Here is a 5140-nt window from a genome sequence, read left to right as displayed (position 1 = left end):
TAAAACAATTTTTTTAAATAAAAATTTTTAAAGAGGAAAAGAAAAAAAATGACTTGAAACATACAAGAAGTAAGAGGGCTCGGTGCTTATCCGCCTTTCTTCCTAAGACAATCTTCTAATGGAGTAGTAGTGTCTTGATGGTGGAAACCAGCCAAAGGAGACAGAGAGCAATGTGACACATTCATCACGGAGGTTCCCCCTTGCTCCCCTCAGCAAGCACCAGAAGGCCAGCTTTACCAGCAGTAACCAGAGAAGACAGATAGGCGGTCTCGTACAGCAAACTCACAGCTGGATGGCACCAACCTGACCAGGAGAAACTCCCTGGTCTGCCAGCTACATTATCTCCCAGATTATCTCCTCCAAATTTAGCCTACACACAGAGTCAGGGGAAACTACTCTCTCTAGATCAATAGCCCATGAAGCCTCAGGTTTCAACAGTTGTCTCGTGTCTCTAGAAAATGTTTTAGAGACTGGCACAGCTTCTAGATTTTTTTTTGAAAGGCATTTCTTCAACAAATGTTTGTTGATCCTCTTCTTTGTCCCAGGCAGTGTACTAGACTCCAGGAATGCAATGATGAAGAAACAACAGATGCCCCCTAACAGAGAGCCAGACTCTTTGCGTGAAGAGTAGCCAAGTTTTAACAGAGTTTGAACACATTATCATTGACACAAATGGAAGCGCTGGCTTTGGACAGGAGGAGTGCCACCTTTCCCTCTTGGCTGTGGGAAGGGATGTGAGGGTGTGGGAGGAGGGAGCTAGGAAGAACTGACAGCCTGAGAGTGGAGGTTTTCCTGAGAGTGAGGAGTCTGGAGATAAGCAGAAGTCTTGAGGTAAGTGGGAGAGAGAGGTCTGGGAGGGTCATAAAGGAAATTCGAGAAGGCGCTAGAACAAGTAAACAGTCTGATAGACAGCAGCAGGAGAAACTACTGGAGGCTGGCGGTGGTGCCAGTCTGTGCAGCAGCAGCGTTAGGGCATCCAGGTGCCGGAGACACACACAATTAATTACAATACAACGTGAAGAGTCCCAATGTGACAGGATAATTTATTGAGACATTAATCAGTGTCTGTCCTCACTGTGTTTTCCCCTCCACCCATTTACAAGAACAGCTCCAGGGCTCCTAGCATCAGGGGAGTTCTGAAGAAAACCTCTTGCCAGGCCCTTTTCTTGCTGCTTTATAGCAGAGGTCTCAGAGCAGCCTTCTCCAGACTGAATACTACTTTCCCAGGTCTGTCTCATTTGTAATGAATAGTGTTTTGAAGTTTCTAGAAATAGTTGCCAACTAAAATCTAGATTTCGGGGTTTTTTTCCCTGGAAAAATGGGATGATCTAGCAATACTGGGCCTGCATTTTCACCGTACTGTAATTGCTTGGAGCTGAGTAATGCCTCTCCCTTTTTCAGGAGGCACAACCTCCAGTTCACTCTGGCCTCCACCATTCTCTATGCCAACAACACTCGTTGAGGTTAGCTGCTAGGACCCTGCAACCCTCTTTAAACCTGAAGATTATGTTAGGGGGAAGGAGTAGAGGCAGAAACAATAAGATGGCGGGGTCACAGGTATGTGCTCCTTGGGAATAGTAAAGCCCCAAAAGAGCATGCAGACATAATACCCCAAAGGCCAGGAACTCCCATTGGCAAGGACACCTATGCAGAAATGGCAGAGATGGCAAGGAGACCAAGCAGCAAGCTAGATCACTGGCAATTATCTAGAACAGTCTGAGAATGAGTTCCTTGCTATCCTAAAAATCCCAGGTCCTTGTGAAAATCCTAAAGGGGCTCAGGGGAGGTGAGGGCAGGAGACCCCACAATGACTGAGATTAATTTTCATGAGCCCTTGGGGAAGTGGCTTGAAGTTAGACTTAATGAGAGAAAATAAGAACACACATCATTTCTTGCACATGTGCATTTTAGAATAAGACGTTAAACACCAAAATGGAGATCTAAAGAAAGGGCCAAAAGCAAAGGAGTGGGTGAGGTTACGTTTTGACTAAAATAGTTATGGAAGTTTTCTCAGAGGAGGTACAATGTGGACTGAGTTTTGAAAGATAAGTAGGAGGTTAGTCTACCTAAAGACAAACATATGAGAGTGCAAAGCATATTCAGGAACTTGTGGTAGTTCTGTGCGACTAGGGCATTGGGTGCCCATATTCTGGTTGGGGGAAACAGGACAAGGGAGGGAATAAGAAGACAGGGTGAGACCAGAGGGGGAGATTCAGTCATTATGCATTCTTCAAGACTTCATGAAGGGAATCCTTGACTGTGCTTTAGTAAACACGTTTTGTGTTCAGAAAGCAAATTTTGCTGTGGTCAATGCTTGAGGAAAGAAAGACTGGACAAAGGCCATTAAGTACGTCCTTGCAACCATCCATGTAAGAGATGATAAAGGCTTAAACTATAACAATAATCATGGGAAGAGATGGAGGCTTTGGATTTCAACACTTATCCGTTGAGTTCTTACTGTGGGCCAGACATTGTGCTAGGTGTGGAGGATTTACTAATAAATAGATACTGAGTTTTGCCCTGAAAAAGCTCATTGACTGAGGGACAAAGGTCACCACTGTGGGTGGAGCCAGCCTGGAGCGGCAGTAGCTGGGATCCTAAAATCCTCCGCACAAGTGTTGTGCATTCAACATGGTTCGTGTTCAGTGGGTCCTGCTCAGTTCCGGAAACACAGGGGAAAGTTTTGAAACTCACTACTTCTGCAGGGCTATTACAGCTATTCTTGCTGACTAAGGGAACAGAGAAATGATCAGGGTCTTCCTTAATTTTAAATTTCATAGAAGGAACTTTGTTAAATGAACATTTTTAAAAAACATAAGCTAGAATCATTTGGGCTAAGGCGAAATTGAATTAACTCTATTGTTAAGAAAACTCTCTCAATGCTTCAATATTGTATCCACAATTTTATGAACCAAAACTCAGTTTCTAAATCAGGTTACATCTTTTCCATTTGCAGGTATAGGAGGTTGACGGCCCTTGCCCCCATTCCACTTGTTGATTTCTCTGTGTAATTTATTATTTGGGTCACACAGTGCTTGAAACATAGGAGGTGCTCCATAAAGAAATGAATTTTTTGTTTTTTTAGAGCTGGGGTCTCACTATGTTGCCTAGGCTCAAGAGATCCTCCCACCTCAGTCTCCCAGGAGATGAATTCTTAAGGTGGAAAGTGATGCTTTGAGAAATTGTGTGCTGTTGTCTTTAGATGCTATCAAACTGAAGTGGTTGCCAGAGACATTCATTCATTCATCCAGAAAATATTTATTGAGGATCAAAACATGTATTTATAAAAGGCAAATGTTTATTATTTATTGCCTGCTACCATTCATGCATTGAACAAAGAGCGATGAACAAAACAAAATCCTTTCTTATTCTAGTGAGGGAGACAGCAATAAACAAAGATTATTTCTGTGTGTGTGTGTACAAGTACACAGCACATCGTTATGTACACACTACGTGAGGGGTGATACTTGCTACAAAGAAAAACAAAACAGAATAAAAACAAAGACTGGCCTTGGTGGTGGCAAGGAATCTTATCGATTGACAAAGGGCTGCTCAAGGAAGGCCTCTCTGAAGAAGTGGCATTTAAATAGAGACCAGAAAAAAACCGTGGTAGAGGAAGTGATGGACTTAGTTATCCAACTATCTGGAAGACCAGTGTTGCAGACAGAAGGAACAAGTGCAAATCTTTTGGGAAAGATCAAGCCCATCCTGATGCAAAACCAGCAGGGAGGCTAGTATGGCTCCAGAAGGGTCAGCGGAAGGAAGACGCAGAGGCGGCCGGAGTTGGCATTTACGGTACTGGAGCTCCAACACTTTCACCTGACAGTCTTCCTACGAGCTAAACGAAAAAAATCCCCTGCGGAGGGATATGGTCAGTAATTGTCCTAATAATTGGTTGGCAAATGCCTGGGAACTTGTGAGGCGTTAAGAGTTGTGAGCATGAGGGGTGATGAATTTGTCTGTATGGGTCACTGCTGTGCTTCAACGCCTGGCGCATGGTAGGAGCTTCATATACATTTGCGGAGTGAATGTTCGAAGCTTGTCTTTGCTTTTTTCAACCATTATTAATATCCAAGCTGTCTCATGCAAACAGCCTCACGTGGGAGGGTAGAGTGCCATTCAGACTCAACCTACAGGACATTATGCACGCATATCATTAAAGGCAAACCTCAAACAAAGGAAGCCTTGTGCTGTAATATCTGTTAGCTTATAGCAGCCTGTCTCCAGGGTGGCACTCACTGTGCCCTTTAGACTGGAGAGTTTACAACCATTCTGTGATGTCTTAGCAAACACTGGCATCTGACCTGTCCAAATATTACTGGCAACGCCTGAGAGCCCTTTCCATCACATGACTAGAGTCACGTTTGGGGATGGGGTGGGCGGGTGGAGAGGTGCTCCCCTACTTCTGCAACACCCTGGGCATATTCGGTTACCTGAAGGGCGCCATGAAACTCCAAATTCCTTCAAACTAATTATTCGTTTTAGACCGTTTATAAATAAATATGCACGTTTCGAAAAGTGTTACCCAATCAAATAACGTGGTCACTTCACAAAGCCAAAGTGTGAGACTCAATCATTCTTCCTAAGATAAAGAGTCTGTAAATAACCTTTAAAAAACTTAAAAAAAAAAAAAAGAAGAAGAATCCATCCCTCAACCCCTGGCTATATTTAGTTTCATTTTACTGCACCATGCAAAATCCATTAGCGCCGTAAAAAATCACTTCTTTTACTTTACACCTTGAGCGGAAAGTCCCAATATATTTCATCACCATTAAACAAGTCCCCTAGGGTTTAATTAGCGGGGATTCAATTTGCAAAACTCCACGTGAGGCAATGCGAGGCTGCGCTGGCTCCGCCCGCCGGCACTGCGACACCTCGGCCCTGGGCTCTGCCACAGCGCAGCCGGGGCTTTCCCCGGCGAGCCCTGGCGCGGGGACAGGGCCGGCCGGGGTCCCGCCCGGCCGCGGCCAGCCCGGGCTTGAAGGGCCCGCCCAAGGCCCGCCCGAGGCGGCCGTCGACCTTCCTGTAACCCGCGCCCGGAGGCTGCTCGGAAACTGCTGTGTCAGAGCGGCTCGCGGAGTCCCGAGCCGAGGAGCCAGCATTAACCCGGGCGGGATGACTACCCAGGGCCGGCCCGCCC

This window comes from Carlito syrichta, unplaced genomic scaffold (genome assembly GCF_000164805.1).
Source record: "Carlito syrichta isolate Samal-C Ts95f unplaced genomic scaffold, Tarsius_syrichta-2.0.1 Scaffold311234, whole genome shotgun sequence".
In the NCBI taxonomy this organism is placed as follows: Eukaryota; Metazoa; Chordata; class Mammalia; order Primates; family Tarsiidae; genus Carlito; species Carlito syrichta.
Note: the sequence above shows the minus strand (reverse complement) of the source record.